This window comes from Bactrocera tryoni, chromosome 5 (genome assembly GCF_016617805.1).
Source record: "Bactrocera tryoni isolate S06 chromosome 5, CSIRO_BtryS06_freeze2, whole genome shotgun sequence".
NCBI lineage: Eukaryota > Metazoa > Arthropoda > Insecta > Diptera > Tephritidae > Bactrocera > Bactrocera tryoni.
This window is the reverse complement of record NC_052503.1, coordinates 21650499-21669180: the sequence shown is the minus strand read 5'-3', so window position 1 is coordinate 21669180 and position 18682 is coordinate 21650499. Positions and strand designations below refer to the sequence as shown.

General features: G+C 34.6%; 1 protein-coding gene across 6 annotated transcripts in view; it reads right to left on the bottom strand.

Annotated features, from left to right (window-relative positions):
• The window catches only part of LOC120778539 (potassium voltage-gated channel protein Shab), a 223526-nt gene extending 217869 nt beyond the window's left edge, over positions 1-5657 (bottom strand). For all 6 annotated transcript variants that reach the window (XM_040110382.1, XM_040110383.1, XM_040110384.1 and 3 more), the window contains exon 1: positions 5498-5657. The gene's annotated coding sequence lies outside the window, so the exon portion shown is untranslated. The remainder of the gene's footprint in view (positions 1-5497) is intronic.
• Between the last annotated feature and the right edge of the window lie 13025 nt (positions 5658-18682).

Genomic DNA, 18682 nt, shown 5'->3' with positions numbered 1-18682 from the left:
TGAATAACAAAAAAAATTTTTTTTTCAAGTTAAAAGCTGTAAAGAAATGAGTTAGCATAAGGAAAAATTTACATATTTCTAATTGAAATTAAAAATAATTTTTTAATCCCATTTGTGGTGTTAAACTTGTTTTAAATTTTTTATCCAAACCATTATACGTCATTCAAAACTATTTTTAATAAGGATTTTCGGGATTACAAAAAAAAAATAGTTCAAATAAATTGTTAAAGCTTCATTTGCAACCCTGAATTTGAGCTTAATATTTTATGATTTTATTAAAATTTTTGAATGTACATACATGTAAATCTGCGAAATCAGTTATAAAAAAATATTTTATTTACTGGGATTATTGCAAAAAAATTTTCAATTAAGAGCAAAACTCTGAAGTCGAATATTTAAACTATTAAAATTAAAAAAGGAAAATTTCAAAATTTATTATATCAAATTTTCAAAAAAAAATTAAAAATTGTGTAGCGTAAAAAAATATTTCGAAGTTTTTTTATTAAGTTATTAAATATTTAATTTTTTAATAAAAAACTATTTTCTAAAATATTTAGACCCACCCTAATATACATACATATGTATATATTCAGGTAAATTAAAGTTTTTTTTAGTTCAGTTATTAAATATTTCTTTGTTAAAAAAAATATTTTCCGAAAAATTTTGACCCACCCTAATATATGTATTGTATATTCAACTAAATCTCGCTGCGTGTTGTTATTTTGTGCTGTTGCCAAAAATTTCGAATTAGAAAAGTGATGGCATCACAACCATGGCATCATGTTTAGAAGTCGTAAAATTCCGACACGCACACATACACACATATTTATTTACGCATGGACTTGAAAAATAAAAGCAATGCCTTTAACGTAAACACAATTATGCTGCCCATCCTGCATAATTCCTCTACAATGACAAGTCTCATTATCAAGTTCAAAATGCCATCAAACAAATGAGTAGCTCTTGAACCCCTCCCACACCCACGACATCACCCTCACTAATACGACATGACATGCCACACTCTGTTTACAGCCTCACGATGGGTATGCTGACCTTAGACAAAATTCAGGTAGGCAGATAGGGGGTAAATGGAGATGAGATGCGTTGAAAGATGAGCGCGTATGCTGAGGCGTATCTTAATTTATCAAATAAATTATTAAATACTAAGGTGATGTAAATAGTTGATGTTGAGTGATGTGTATGTGTGCGTAGCTAATTAAGAAAGTGACAGAAAATTGAAACTAAAAGGTCCCTGGGAAGGTGTCAGCGCTGGCGGCAGCTGTGTTTTATTGGTGTTGTAGGAAAGTAGCTTAGTTTTTCGTGTAAAATATTTATTTGCTTAAAATATATTAATGACACTTTTCATCATACGATTTTTCATTGAAATATAAAACTGTCTTACTGTTCTTAAATTTATTTTCATACAATTTAAAGTTTTCTTTCACTTCAACTCTCAACTTGCTGTGACGTATTAAACCTCCTTAACTTCTTTCTTAAGCATCTCGGACGAGCTCAGAAAGTTTTGGTCAACAAATAACTCTTGCGTTCTTGCTAAATCCTTCTGACACAAAGTGGAACATAAAGGTTTATCGAACTACTAGTTTTTAGCTAGGTTCATATGACCGTAATGGTAGATGTCCTACCAAGGTATTCTCCCATTGGCACACACGAGGTGTGGCTATAGATTTGGGAGAACGTAACTTGTCAAAGCTGCAGGGAGAAAGATCAGGTGGAATCATCTACACACTTTCTCCTCCATTTTCTAGATTTCGGCAGTTTAAGGTTGAAATATCTTAGTTGCCATACTTTTTACGATTCCGCGAATCGGCTGGAGTACTTTGGAATTCTGAGTATCACACCGTACAAGCGTCTCCAGGTCCCCAAGTGGGATTAGTAGCCTTACGAAAATTACCCAACTATGTCTAACTTAACAGACTATTACTTAAATGATAAAAAATGCTTAAATGATGAAAAGGGGGGAAAAATGTCAACTATTATACAAAAATTCATCTAAGTTGTACACGATCTCTTTCGACTTTAAGCAACCCTTTGAAAGCGGCCTTTATCTTTTTCTATCTGGAAAACTTTTCTGAATTTATCAGTTAAGGGGGTATTCTGGTCTAGAAATTTAAAAATATCGCTTTTTTTATATTTTCAAAGTTTAACTATTCAAGAATATGTGTACAAGAGGATTTTTCAAAATTCAAATTATTTTCGGAGATATAGGCATCCAAACTGGTTCGGCAGGACTTAATCGAGCAAAAGACATTACGCGAAACTTTAAACGCGTTTTTCTCAAAACTGACTTTTTCGGAACGTTTCCCACGATTTCTCAGGTTCTACTAGACCGATTTACTTGAAATTTTTATAGAGTCTTCTTTATAGGCTTTTCTATGGTTGGAACTAGCCCCATCCCCAAATTTTTATTTTTATTGTTTTTAAAAAATTCGAAATAGTCAGAAAAAGTGATCCAAAAAAATTTTTTTTCAGGCAGTCGCCAGTTTGTGAAAATTTTTTTTTTCCCAGTTTTCCGTAGTTCCGGCCATTGCGATATTATTCTAGATTAATAACCTTTTTTTTTGGTTTCAGATAACTAGGAGGGTTGAAATCATGAGTATGGTCACGTGGAAATTTTTAGAGACCCCCCACTTCGTCAGCTAATAATTTTTGAATTTTTTTAATTTTTTTTAGCTTTTCATTTTTTTCTGTACTCTTCTAAAATTAACAAATAACTAATAAAAATGGATAGTAAAAATTTTAATTGCCTTTTTTACAACACTTTAAAATTTACCTGAAATTCATGCTTTTAGACCAGAATACCCCCTTAAAAAGCCTTACAAAATATCAAAAATACATGAAAACTTCAATTATGTCTATAGTGGCCCATATAACAAAAACCCTTTTTAAATGCTTATGGTTCGCTCTGTACAATATAAAGCTTAAAGAAGTTTCTAAACAAAATACATACCAAGCCTAGAAATATGAACTCTTTATTTCAAGAAGACACTATTTAGAATGTTGTTTATGTTTTCGTAAGAAGTGCCCATTCTTCAATTACACGACAGATAAAATTAGTTAATATTGAGATTGACAGACGTTAATGAATAGTACGTTAATAAAAAAACTATTTGATTCTTGATACTATATCTTGTGAATTTCACAAATGCAATTGTTTTGCATTTATATTGAATATATGCAAATATTCTCTGAAAACTCTACGTCCATCAGGCAAATGGTTTCGTTGTTGTGACCGTATATATAAGAATCGTTTTACATATTGAAAGTGGCTGCCAAAATTTTAAAAGCATTTAAAGCATTTAAACGGTTGGACTGATCAATTTAAATTTCCACACGACTCCTTTAAGGGGCTATACCAGTGTAACCTATGAAAAATTAGGCGATTTTCATGAATTTTTTTAAAACAAAGTACTCGATTGATTGTTCCGATGTTCTTTGGACATATTAAGGAATATTTTCAGCAATATTTTAAGATTTTTTTTTTACAAAAATGTTGAAAAATAACGAAGTTACGTGCTGTCTTCGGAGGTGCCAAAAAGAAAAAGTGCCCCAACTGCGGACATGATTCCGGCCGAATGAGTAGCTTGTCGTTTCGAGAAAAACGCATTCAAAATTTCAAAAGTATACAAAAACATGTTTTTTCTACTTAAAATGTCGATATAACCTCTTCAGCATAAAACTTTTTGGGCTTAAAAACGTTAAAATTTTAGTTTCGAATACATTATGATGTATGTACGTTGGTTTAATAAAATATTTAAGGCTAGTAGTGTCTCGGAGTCTCAAACGAAATTTTGTTTATTACTTGTCGTTTTTACTTCGTTCTACTAACAAGCATTACGGAATTCACTTGGAATATTGACATTTTCATAATGAAATGTACAGAATATACCAACAAAAGCTAAAATACCAACTCACGCCATTTTCTAATCAAAGCTCATACCAAAAATAATAAATATTTAAATATTTATAAAGATTAGAATCAAGTTCTTTTAACGAAACCATTTTTATTTCCGAGGGTTCACACCGAACTTCTCACAATTTATTTATTTACGTTTTTTTATGAAAAAAAAACTTTAAGAATTAATATTCTCGGAAAATATATTTGAATACTGCAAGGATGTTAATATATAAAACGTAAAACATTTTCAAACAAAATTTCCAAACTCCAATATATACAAATGTTGGTAGGGACGTATGAGTAACTCATGCTATGTTTGGGGTATGACATAGCGTATGAGTTACTTGGAGAAACACATTTAATACATTGACAACACTTTTATTATCATTTATGCATTTGAATACGGGAAATTTTGTATGCTCTAAAAAACATTTTCTAATTAATTGGCAACACTTTCTTCAGTTCTATTTGGAATTAAATGAGAAATTTACTCTGAAGCAAGTAAGAAACCTTGTATATTTTACCGACAGCAAAACAATAAGTTGTCTACCAAAGCACTCGTAAAACTAATTGTATATATTACAGTTAGTTTGTATCCTTTTTCTGTTACATGTTTGCTCATTCTCGCTTTTTCTTTTACGACATTTTATTTATTTATGTGCGTTGCGCTCCCAAAGGAGCAGCAATTCATTCAAGTTTTTTTTTGTTTTTGTTTTTCTGCGTTTACCAAATACTCGCACTCGACAAATTTTATTAGATATCTGCTGCTCCTTTTTTACTAGCTACTCTTTCGTTAAAGTCATTTGTCGCTGGCATTTCTTGTGCCCTTTCCATTGCGTGTAGTATTTGTCAAATGCTCAAATGCTATTGTTGTTGCTGTTTGTTGGCGTTTTTGGTTTTTGGTTTTGTGTCTCGAAGGGTTGGAAATTATTAATTTGCTTTTATTGATTGATCGCGCGTTCGCTTTTCAAGCATTCGCTTTACTTTCCAACACGACTAAGGCACATACAGACAGACATTTTTTTGATTTTGTATAGAAATTTTCAGCGTTGCATATGTTGAGGGGATAACATGAGGAGTTTAAAGGAGTTTAATGGATTTTTATTGAGTGTCGCTACTAAGGTAGTTTGTATGAGGTCTGCTGGCTTTTATTTTGGTATTGAAAAGTTAAGCAAGCAAATTTATTTTAAATAAAATATGTGTGATTTTATGGAAAAAAATATAATTCATATTTTTTGGTACGCAATCATAACGGAAATGGCACTTTTCGTGCATTTTAACTTGACACGTATGTTTTTGATATTTTTGTGTATTTTACTAACTAAAACACAATCATTATATACGTTGGCAAAAACCCTTTAATTAACAACATATAGGAAATTGTCTGTCTAAAGGATGAAAAATAAAAAATGTGTTACATTTTCACACATACACTCACACACATACTTGTATATATATTACATTTGCTAATGTCGCCCTTTGCTTTTGTCAGACAGCAGCTTTTTTTCGTTGCCACTGCCAATCGTTAAGTAGGCCTTTACACTTTGCTTGCCTTTAGTTGAGTTGTTGACTTATTTTTACCTTTTCAGCATAGACACTTGCACGCAATTTCTTCGGCAAAAAGCGTTTAGACAAATTTTACTTGAAAACGTTGTTATTACTTTGCTCCACTCCTTGCAATATGTATAAGTATTTTCACAGAGTAGTATATATGTATATTTTTCACGAAATTATTTTCACTGCCCTTAGTATATACATATATTAGAGACTTTTTCCACTGTGCAACACACACGCACGCACTTTTCTTTAAATTTCAACGAGCTAAAATGCTTCTTTTTCAATTTTTTGCATTGCGCTTTTCAGCCAATTTTCATTTTTCAAGGCAACACCACTGCTTTTCCTGCTTATTTACTTGTCGCAACACAAAATAGAAGAATCTATAATTTTTTTTCATATATATGTATTTTTTCAATATTTTTTTGCTTGCCTTCCCTTGATTGTGGGAGCACCCCAATACTTTCGTACGCAGCTGAGCTCTACCGACGTCCGTTTGCAGCTGTGGCCGTTACTCCACTAAACGTTTGGCAGCGCACGGTCGTCACAAGTTTTCCAAGCACACACATCGGCAGCGTCGCGCCGAGTCCAATAGACGAACTAATGACGAATGTGTAAGCACACTTTTCCTGTACGAATTGCTCTCGCACTAACCTTCGCGCGTGCTATGCTCAAGTTTTTGCTGCGTGGAAAATCGCTCGGCGTTTAGCTTAGCTCGCATTTATAACTGTATACTCGGCGTTTGTTTCCGCTCGCATATATAACTGTTCATACGCGTGGCTCGCACTCTCTGCGTCACTCTTCTCGTCACTACTGTTCTCTATTTTGTAGCCGCTCTCATTAAATTGCCTCAAGTGTTGCGACTCTCCATCATTTTCGCTTTGTCTCTCTGCAAGCTTTGCCATTTTTCGGCTTTTTCATTGTCACAGTCATTTGCTGGTTTGTTTGTTGTGTTTGTAATAATTTTTCCCTTTTCGGTTTTTCGCTTATTTTTGTTCATTTCGTTTTGCTCTTGAGTTTGTTATTTAATTTGTGCATTTCTTTTGCTTTTTCCCGTAATTTTTGTTGTGATGGCGCGTTGGGAAAGCGGAGCGCATAATTTCCGATTGTTTTCATTTTCCATCCTCCTTTTCGCTGCTTTTCCTGCTGGCTCATTCGTTTGTGCCATCATTTGTTGTGTGTGTGTTAGTGCATGTGAAAATTAGTCCGTCGCTTCTGCTATCTTGAAGCTCTTTGTTCTTGGTGGCCTTACCACGGTTGCTACAGTGGTATGTTAGTGATGAAAATGCGTTTGAAAATAAGTCTTCGTTAGGGTGAAAATCTTGCCTCTTTTTTGCTCTCATTTTAGAAATTTAACTATAAGAAGTCATTAAATTTGTTCAGTGACCTCTAAAGTAATCAGTTCTTCTTCTTCTTCTCCATCGCTTACAAAAAAATAATCAGTTCATCACTGAAAATTATCAAGAAGAAATCAAATAACCACATTTCTCCTTCCTTTCTCTTAGTAACTTTCTCACAGAGGTTTTAGTTAATAGGCACAATAGCTGTTAAATCATATGTGATGGTCTTCGAAAATAACTCACAAATGTTGATTAAGGCCCTCAGCAGTATTACTAAATTATGTTTCAAAATATTAACCAACAAAAGTTCTTCCAAATAGACCGATAACTATCTACAACTGCTTCGAAGCTACGTTAATCCTTTCAGCCAAAAGTTTCTTACAAGCAATTTCTATGTTTAACAACGTTTAAAAAGGTCACACAAAAACTTTGTATTGATCAATTTGACGTTAAGAGGCAGATTATAAAAAAATAATTAAAATACTTAAGAGATAAATTTGAAAAAAAAGAATAACCGCACAGTTTTACGAACAAATAGTGAAAGAAAAAAATACAAGTGAAAAAATTGGAAAATATTTGGCTATTGTTCGGCTAGATTTTTTTGTTTGTGAAAGTTGCTTATAATCAGCTTTGGGCTTTTATTTCATATAAATATTAAAACAAGTAAAACGCGAAAAGGGCTGTGTGATGCATACATACATCAGATTATGAAGATGGACTGGGACAAATCTTCCGATAAAGATTATGAAGAAGACGATGAACTTCTGGAGGAAAATTTGAATGAGATTTTAGAAAAAGGTGAAGAATTTGATATTAATATACTAGAAAGTACTACCAAACAAGAAATTTCTAAAGAAAAAAAGAAAAAGTTGATGTATCCCAATTGAAAGGGAGAAAAAGACCAATCGACATTTAAGTTGTTACTTGGAAAAAGTCCGAAATCTTTTTTTTGACTAGGTCAAGCCAATTCAAAATCTCAATACGTTTTTCTTAATGATGCTTGAATCAAAATGTATTCCCACCAAGAGTCCGGCAGTGTTTCAAATGATGATATATTGGGGGTAGTTCACTGGCGGTTTTTAGAATGGCATGGTCCCAATGAAGTAACCGCAATAACAGATCTACTATATATCTATTTATCAATTGGGGATATTTTTCCCAAAAACGCCGAATGGAAAGTGTGAACTAAAGTCTGAGTCAGACTTGAGAATGCTTAACCGGGAATCGTATGAAATGAAATGCAAAGCTAATTTCGGCATTGCCGCAGTGCGATGGCCAGTTCAGTTATTTTCCACATTTGTGGGAGATGAACCAATCGGGACATGTAAGCGTTAGAATGGGAAAGAAATAAATTGTTCAAGTTCCGAGACCGGCTATTGTTTCAAAATACAGTAAATACATGGGAGAAGTTTCTCTTGCCGATAAAGTGAAACATCGTTTCAATAAGTGGTACATGAAAATATTTCACTGGAGCCTAGGCACAGTAGTTATCAATTCCTGGCTCCTGTATCGGAGACATCTGAAAATCGTTAATCCAAACGCCAAGCATGTGCCATTTATAAAATTTCAATGAATATCGCAACTGAGCTCTTAAGCGCTACGCCGGTGTTTTCCAGTTTTACTCAAAAGAAGAGGCGACGCCCCAGTGCTATGTAAAATGTAGAAACCGACTTAACTACGGTTTCACCTTCCACCTCAGAGGCGTCTAGTTCGAAGCGCCGTCATGTTGCGGATATGATATACGATGAAATTGATCATTGGATAATTTGGGGAGAGAAAGGACGATGCCGTCTTTGTAAAACTGGAACACCTCTTTCCCTTGTATACATATTTTTTTCTTTGCATGTATTTGTATCACTCCAATACTGCCCTAGACGCTCAAAGTTGCTTACAAGCAACTTTAAATTTTTTTGACCGGACCATGCTAGAGAAGTAAAACTTTTTTTGGGAGTTAAAAATTCTGACAGTTGGCTTAAACGTGGTCCTGATATGAATAAGCTGACATCTACAGATCATATCGTCACCTGAAATGCAAAATAACGTAACAACATTTTCGAAAATTTACAGTGGCATGAACGAAACCCGAAATAGAATGGAACATGAGTGAAGCAAAGTTTTAATATTGGTTAACACTGGTTTATGTCTGACCGCAGAACTTGAAAATGTTGAACATATGTAATATATTGTCTATGTATTATGTAATTTTAAGTAGTGAAGCGTTATCAATAAGACACTAAATTTCGAATTTTTTGGTGATACGTTATTTTGCATTTCAGGTGACGATATGTACTATAGCGACATCTTTCGGAATTTACCAAAGTTCGAACGATAAGTAAAACATGTTGGAAATCCTGAAACATTTTCTGGAGTAACATAAGTGGAGATAAATTTGTTTGGGGTACCTTCTCACAGTGACCCAGACTATAGATGCTGAATTTCACCAGCAGTCATTGGTAAAATCCTGTACCTTAAGAACAACTCACCGAATTTCAAACAAATTGCCTTGTCCTTGTTCTCAAATACCCAATATGATGATATATAATTATTTCCGATTCTCTGATAGACTTGTTGCTGATATTACCAAATATATTAAAATTGGCCGCTTTGTAGTTACATTTCTTTCCTGTGTGTCTTGAAAATTGCGATAATATAGAAAATTCAGTTCCCCTCGAACTTACACTTTACTTAGTTGGGGCCGTTTTCTCCTTCGTTCTCTTAATATTTGGTTAGCAACAATCTGTCAGTTAAGTTCTGTTTAATCAAGACTATATTTACTCAATGTTAGGTTAACAACAATCTGTTAGCTAAGTTCTAGTTATCCTAACCAAGCCTACTACTTCTCTCGGTTTTTTAAAACTAAGACTCTTTCTTCGGAAAAGTTAACCACATTTCCTTCGAATTTAATTTCCTAAAGATCGTAGCCTATCTAGAAACAAAATTCTCCATTGAGAGTGAGTGAGTGAGCGGCATCGCATTTATATTATGCCTTCAGTTTAATGTTCGAACAGAAATTATTCGAACTTAGCAAAGACACAAACCTTAGCAAATGCATTTGCTTCTTATGTGAGCCCTGTTAAATACACAGGGTGGTATTTAGACTAAAATATGTATTAAATTGCACATACTTACATACATATATGATATGTGTCAAGTATTGTAGGTATCAGACGAGACAAATCGATTTTGGATGTCTGTCTCACTGCCCGTTTGTGAAGGAGATAACAGTAAAGCTTGAGAAATCTAGGTTTAACTAAATCCTTAAAAAATTATCATTAAATTCAATAAAGTCAATGAAAAAGAAATTCATTTCGAATACTAACTATTTTTTTCTCCTTATAATATATATAGTACATACATATGTAGTTTCAGTATCTACACAACTGAAACCATTCAACAGCTATTTTCCTGACATGATCTCACGAAATATTTCACAACAATTTTTTTTTAACTCCTACAAATTTGAGTGAGTCTCTTAATATATCATCTGATCAAATTTGACTCGTACTGATCGTCTACGCTCGTTTTCGCATTTAAACTTTTAACCAATTATATATACATATATGTAGATATCATCTCATATTATCATATTTATCATATGATCAAATCTGACTCAGACTGTTCGATAAAATATTTTTTTTTGATTCGCACAACTTTTTTCCCAAAGAAAAAAAGTCTTAATTTGCTTAAAAATAGTCCTATAAGCATCAAAAAGAAGCAGATAACCTCAACATCTCTTATGGATCGACTCAACACTTTTCGGTTAATGCTTCGGGTATGAAGCGTGTCAAAGCTAAACTCGTACCAACAAACCCAAATCGTTTACTAAACGACGTCGAGTAAAAATCACAAAAGATATGCTTGACGACATAGTTGAGGACCCTACAATCATCAAAAGTATCAATACTGATGACGAGACGTGAGATAATGAATCTGATGGCGAAAGTATTCAACAATATGGCAAATGGTGCTGCAAAAATGAGTCGAAACCAAAAATCGCTGAAGGCGCTAAACACTTTTTTCTCACCTATATTAATATTAAACGAAATTTACGCGGTTATGTATTAAAAATTTAATACATTGTTTGTTTTTTTTGTACAGTTTAGTAAACATGAAAGCGTAATCTTTCCAACAATCAAGTTTTCAGCTCATTAAATACAACACAACATGATAGATTGCTACCGTAAACCAGCTTGTTAATATAAGCTCTACAATTTTCGTTTAAAACCGCCAGGCATGACCTAGTAAAGTTATCAAATCCTAAAAAAATCGTCAGCAGTAAATCAACAGATTAAGTTAAACAATAAAAATTCCAAGCGCTGAATATGAAATGGGGAAAATCCCTAAAACGTCTAGGCCTATTAGTAACACATGTGTGAAAGCTATTTACGCTGCTTGCCAAAAATATGCGTTCATGTGGCTGCAATAAAGCCACGAGCCTACGGCGACGCACTTTGCTTTAACACTAAACAAAAATAGCTTAAGTCGATTTATGCGAAAAATAAAAAGTTACAAATTATTTCGATTTACACGCAAAGTCATGTCATTTTGAATTGTGTAAGACAAAGCCGTCATTCATAACTACTTGTGGCGAAGCTTCCAAACTTGCTTGAGGTAGAGTTGTAACATTTTCCAATATAAGCGGCATTTTCTTGCTTATCCACTTACATCGGTTTTCATGTTAGGCACTGAAATCGTAAAATTACGCTTGAGTAACAGATATGTATGCTTAGTATGCCTAGCATTCAATACTATGTATCAGTTACAGTTGGTCTAAGCCCATAAAATTGTATGTGGTCAGCATTTTGAAGTCATAAAATCAGGCGTCTATTGTATAATGCCTACGAGGGAGTCATTACCTATGAAATAATTGCATAAAGTGTTGAGGATCTCTGAGTAATACAATAATAATAAGATCGTTAATTGCCTTGTCTGCAAGGCGGGAAATTCCTCATTTACTGACACAGCTCTGTCGAAGCAATATATGCTGAAGATCGTGTTAAAATTGGGATTCTTTCTCACAATCCATCGAGCTCAATGTTGTTTCTTCTATTATCCTTTATTCTAATCAACCACATTCTGTAGCAGAGAATATTCAAATACTTGATTATACAGAGGAACTTTCTTTTTTTAACTGGTTATAATTTGGGTATTTTATCGGAGAAAGGAAAGTTTTTTATGTAAAATATACCAGTACCATTCATTTGTAGAGGATAATTTCGGAAATTTATATTAAAGAAGAATTGTTAGCATTTCGTCAAAATGTAGACTTTCTTCCAATGTTAAGTACAATAAAAAGATGACAGAAGGAAATCAAAGAAGACGACAATGAGATCATATTGTATTTTACCAGGCTTGGAAATAAATTTTGGTGCTAAGACAGTAGAATCGTCTCAAAAATAATATACAAGTAGTCCGTAGTATAGGCAATTTAGTGCAAACTCAAAAGTATTTATAATGGATTGTCAAAAAAGTCTTGCGGTATTTTTATTGAATTTTTTTTATTGCAATTAAAATGAATTTTTGATGACTCATGCCCAGCTCTTGCTACGGCTGCTACTATGCCGGTCTCTTTCGACCAATTCAGCGATTTTATCGCAATTTTCGACGACAGGCCTTCCGGAGCGTGGCGCATCTTCGACCACCTCTACAATAGAAGGAAAACGTTGAAACCATCGTTGTGCGGTGGAAATGGAAACTGTATCGGGTCCATAAACTGCACAAATTTTATTGGCGGCTTGAGATGCATTTTTGCCTTTATCGTAGTAGTACAGTAAAATATGCCGTATTTTCTCTTTATTTTGCTCCATGTTTGCGACGCTATAACTCACGAACGACTTAAAAGAAACGACAATCAATCAAACACGTGTTAGCGCGTGAAATGAGCTTTCCAAAAAGGTATAGCATGACCCGATGCGACGAATAAAACTAGAACTACGCGCTTTCAGCGCCAACTAGCGAAAATATCGCAAGACTTTTTTGACAACCTAATATATAGCACCATGAACTGCGGAGTACGGACGGGGGGATATTCAGAGGATCTTGATATATCTTAGTCTCCTTATCCGTCTATCAAATGCAGCTAGCTGCTTCCAGGCGAAAGTACCGGGCATTAAGAATACTTGTGGAGTTCTACTGGGTAACTACGGGAGGATTCAGAAAGTTACCATATACACAGATAACCAAGCGGTATTGCCAGTCTTGTCTCGAATAAGACTAATTTGTAAATGTACCGGCAAGTCAACTCCACTTTTTCCCAATCACAAGAATATTTTCGGCAATAAAAAGTCAGACGAGTTGATTCCACTCAGAAACAATTTTCGACGAATTCAAGACAGAGATAATCACCAGGAACGATCAAGAGTTCGCTAAGTACACAATTTGAAGAAATAACTCAGAACAGATGGAAATCAACTATAACTAAATGCAAGATAACAAAGCAGATATGTTCAAAATATGACAAGACATGAACCGAGGACTTATTGAAGTGGTGCAGTGGAACTAATGGAGTATTGGACGTTTGGAAAATATGCGCTAATCTATAATAATACTTGCCGCCGCTGAAAACTCGAAGGGAAAAAGAAAACAGTTCTACTTTTTCTCCGTGACTGTCGAGCTCCGACGAAGAACTCTTGAAATCCATCAGGTACCAAATCTTAAGCCGGAGAAACGAAGTATTAAGATTTAAGGGTCTAACGATAGTGTATTAAAATAGCGCATCTAGCGCTAATTGAGTCTTAAGGGGTTGAACTTCTACTTATCAACCTACCATATACAGCATAATATCAGATTCACTGCTTCGAAAACGGAGAAAATTTTACAGGTTAAAAAGTACGCGATAAAGGTCGCTGGAGTAAAAATATTAAGGTGGGTTCTTTTGAATTTTATTCGGAATAAAATTGTGTATTCGAGAGAAAAATCAAAAAATTGTTCATCTAGATAGGCTTCATAACATATCTATAATTTTGATAAGATAAACACCTTTCAAAGTGCTGGGATAAAGATCTCGTCTAGATGACCAATTGGTCGACTTATTTGGTGATGTATTTCAGTTTCCGAATAACATAATCGTCTTACGTAGTCTCACGATTGATGGTTGCCTCGAGCTTCATCCAAAAAAATACGCTTGGAGAACTAAGAACAGTTGAAAATAGTAAGTCACACAGAGAAAGACCAAATGTTTCGCTGCTTTGACATTTAACTCTCTTGGAAATTACATATATGCCTCTAGAATACTCTCTATAACATAAGCGTAGAAAAGAACCAACATCATTTCCATAATTATAATTGAAGCATATGGTCTCAGAAATAATAAATAATTATAATATCAAATTCACTGCTGCGTGATATGTGAATCTTCTATTTTTCTGCCCACCACTCTATACGTTCGCTCTATTCCCCACTCTTCGTTGATTTCAACGAAATTTGAGTTATGATTTCGAAAGTTTCGTGCAGTTCTTTCTAAGCATATAACGATCTTGACTTCACTAAAGTTGACTGCATAATTAAGACGACCATTAAAATCATATTGTAATCAATTCATCTGAATCGACAGTCCGAGTTAATAAGCGGCGCCAATGACAAACAAAACAGACAAAAAATTAATGTTATCTTTTATATTTTCAAACACAATTTGAATTTAAATTTTGCATAACATTTAAAGGCAGATAAAAATTCTTCCAACACATGACAACCACAGCATTGTTGGAGCACAAAGTCAGGGCAGTAAACGCATACACCACAATGACTAATCATTACGGTTCATTGCTACTTCATACGCGAGCAGCGCTAGGTTTGCGAAAAACTTTAAGTATACATATATATATTTATGTATATACATTAGGGTGATTCAAAATAATTTTTTTTTTTTTTCAATTGATACTCACAAAAATAGGTTCCTAGACACCTCTAAAAAAGTCTCTCCAAACATGAGTTTTTAATTGTAACGGGAAGGAGGACCTACATTCAGTTTTCTATTTTTTCTTACTATCAGATAGAAAAATTTATATCTCGCTTCCAACTACTTGAAAAAATATCTTGCTCCTTAGATTTTGTAGTAAATTGAATACTCTACAAAAAAGGTTTATTGTGATTTTTTCGTAAACCCAAACGTTTAAAAGATATTAACAGTTAAAGTTCGATTATTTTTGGGAAATTTTTTTATTTCTTATGAGTTTTATAACTCAATGAAAAAAAATTATTAGGAATTAGGAAACTTATAGGCTTTCTTAGAGTTGTCTAGAAACCGATTTTTCCGAGTACCAAACGAAATATTTTTTTTTGAATCACTCTAATATATATATTTATATTTAAATCAATATAATAAATGCATGTATGTTTTTGCTACTGTAAAGAGAAGGCGAAATTTGAACTCTATGATGGTCCCTTTGCATATAAGTTGCACACACTAACTATTTGTCGAAGAATTTCTAAAGAACCAAAAAAATTAATCCGCAAAAATTTATAAATAATTATAAGGTTGGTTATATAGGAACTATGGAAAAGATGAATAAGCTGTATAAAAGCGAAACAATGAGTTGAAAGCTCTTTGGCAACGACCTTCGTGTTTAACAAATTTAAAAGAAAAGAAAATACAATAACTGTTAGGCTTGATCATTAGCAAAAAATGAAACAAAAACGCAAAAAAAAAATAAAAAATCACGAAAACAACGAAAAAATTCTTTTGCTATGAAAGCGCGTTTGCGGCTTATGAGTAATTTACAGATCATAGTTAGAATGTCTTATGTTAGTGAACTTCTGATGAAACCGAAAGTGAGTTCATGCGGTTACGGTGAGTCATTAAAATAGTCTTCAACATTAACCTAAGACATCTAATACACATAATAACGAAATGTTAATTAGTGTTATACCCAAGGAATACATGGTTAGATCCATTTGAACCTTCAACCCTCAGATTAAAAACATCAAAAGAAGGTGTAAGTAAAATGTAGAAAATACAGACGGAACGTTTACATTTAAATCTAAAGCGAGCCTTAAAGTATGAATACCGGCCCAAATAGGAGCCCCACAGGAAGTCTAACGGCGTCAAATGGCACGTCCGAGGCGGCCAATTGACTGGCCATTTCGTGAGATAACACGTTCACTAAACTTGGTTTTCAATAAATCGATTGTGACGTTCGCTGTGTAACTTGTGGTGCCATCCTGTTAGAAACCGCCATATTGCCCAAGGTCCATATCAATCCAATTCGGGCCCAAAATAAATATCTGGCTATCATTGAGCGGTGGCGATTCTCATCTCACAGTAACATGCCAGTCTTAAATACTCACCGAATAATGAAGGCGCCAGCCCATAAACCGCAATTCAAGCCGTAATTTTTAACGGGATGAAAATGATGACTCATAGATTACGAGTGGATTGCCGCCCGATCAATAACGCATATTTTGGCTTAATTGACGAAGCTTATTCAGCTAGAAATGAGCCCTCATCGCGTGAAGATGAGTTTAGGTAGAAAATCCCGGATCATTTTCAAGTTGTTGCGTCAGCCCAATCTGGCGAACATTGATGATTCTAGTGGCCAGTGGTAGTTTCCAGGCCAGTTTGATCTTGGAACAATGACGTCACAGAGATTACCAAGGCTTGAGGACGACGTGTGGAAGACTGATTTGGGTCTTCCTCAATTGATGCGCTAGCGGCAGCAACATTCTCAACACTAGGGTACTTCTTTACCTCACTGGCACAGGAACATATGATACTGTTTGCTCTGCCTATCGTCCCTATTGAAAAAACGGTTACTAGAAAATTAGACTTGCTGAGTGTTGCTGCAATATGGCGTATAACACCATATCCGCAGTGACGCTGAGCTTGACTCCAAAGTCTTAGAATTTGAAGTCGGTTGGCCGTAGGTACTACATCATACTTTACTTGAATATATGGTGACCGAATATCGAGAATAATCTTCAGAACCCTTTTTGATGGGGATTTCATAGCGTCTGTAATCCTTAGCAAACTGACCAACTGCACCTCTTCCAAAGGCATTATTTGATTTGTACCTGCCACAAAGCCAACGCCGCACTAAATATGTTAGTATGGAATAAATGACATTTGTGTAGAGCTAATAATGGATTGTCAAAAAAGTCTTGCGGTAATTTTATTGATTTTTTTTATTGAAATTGAAACGAATTTTTGACGACTCATGCCCAGCTCTTGCTACGGCTGCTACTATGCCGGTCTCTTTCGACCAATTCAGCGATTCTATCGCAATTTTCGACGACAGGCCTTCCGGAGCGTGGCGCATCTTCGACTACCTCAACACCAGAACGAAAACGTTGAAACCATCGTTGTGCGGTGGAAATGGAAACTGTATTGTGTCCATAAATAGACAAAATAAACATGCACAAATTTTATTGTCGGCTTGAGATACATTTTTGCCTTTATCGTAGTAGTACTGTAAAATATGCCGTATTTTCTCTTTATTTTGCTCCATGTTTACTCACGAACGACTTAAAAGGAACGACAATCAATCAAACACGTATTAGCGCGTGAAATGAGCTTTCCAAAAAAGGTATAGCATGACCCGATGCGACGAATAAAACTAGAACTACGCGCTTTCAGCGCCAACTAGCGAAAATACTGCAAGATTTTTTTGACAACCATTATACCAGATGAGGTCGTAGACCCATTTTCATAGCCCTAAGATCGCGAATATTAGAACCTCAAACCGTACGGTTGACTTTATATAAAAACAAGTAAGGAAGGGCTAAGTTCGGGTGTCACCGAACATTTTATACTCTCGCATGATAAAGTGATAATCGAGATTTCATTATACGTCATTTACATATTTTTCAAATACCGTATTTTTGTAAAGTTTTATTCCGCTATCATCATTGGTTCCTAAAGTACATATATACTAGTATTATACAGAAAAAGCATTAGATGGAATTCAAAATAGCGTTATATTCGAAGAGGGCGTGGTTGTTAACCGATTTCACCCATATTTCGTACATGTCATCAGGGTGTTAAGAAAATATTATATACCGAATTTCATTGAAATCGGTCTAGTAGCTCCTGAGATATGGTTCTTGGTCCATAAGTGGGCGGCGCCACGCCCATTTTCAATTTTCACAAAAGAAGCCTGGGTGCAGCTTCCTTCTGCCATTTCTTCCGCAAAATTTAGTGTTCCTTGACGTTTTTGTTAGTCAGTTAACGCACTTTTAATTGATTTTGAACACTAACTTTGTATGGGAGGTGACGTGGTTATTAATCGATTTCTTCCATTTTTGAACTGTATATGGAAATGCCTGAAGAAAACGACTCTGTGAAGTTTTGCTGACATAGCTATAATTAGTTTCCGAGGATAATGTACAAAAACTTAGTAGGGGCGGGGCCACGCCCACTTCCAAAAATCCCAGATCCACATATGCCCTCCTAATACGATCCTTTGTGCCGTTCACTTTAATATCTTTATTTATGGCAGAGTTATGACACTTTATAGGTTTCGGTTTCCGCCATTTTGTGGGCGTGGCAGTGGGCCGATTTTGCCCATCTTCGAACTTAACCATCTTATAGAGCCAGGAATACGTGTACCAAGTTTCGCAATGATATCTCCCATTTTTTACTCAAGCTACAGCTTACTGGACGGGCCAGATGACGGACAGACCAGACAGACAGATTGAATAGATAGAGACATCCGGATTTCTGACTCTACTCGTCACCCTGATCACTTTGGTATATATAACTTCCCTATATCTGACTCTTTTAGTTTTAGGACTTACAAACAACCGTTATGTGAACAAAACTATAATACTCTCCTTAGCAACATTGTTGCGAGAGTATAAAAATAGAAGCTATTTTTGCCAGCATGTGTCTTGCGCTCAAAAAAAGGGTCAAATCGATTCAATACTTCCCTATTTGAAC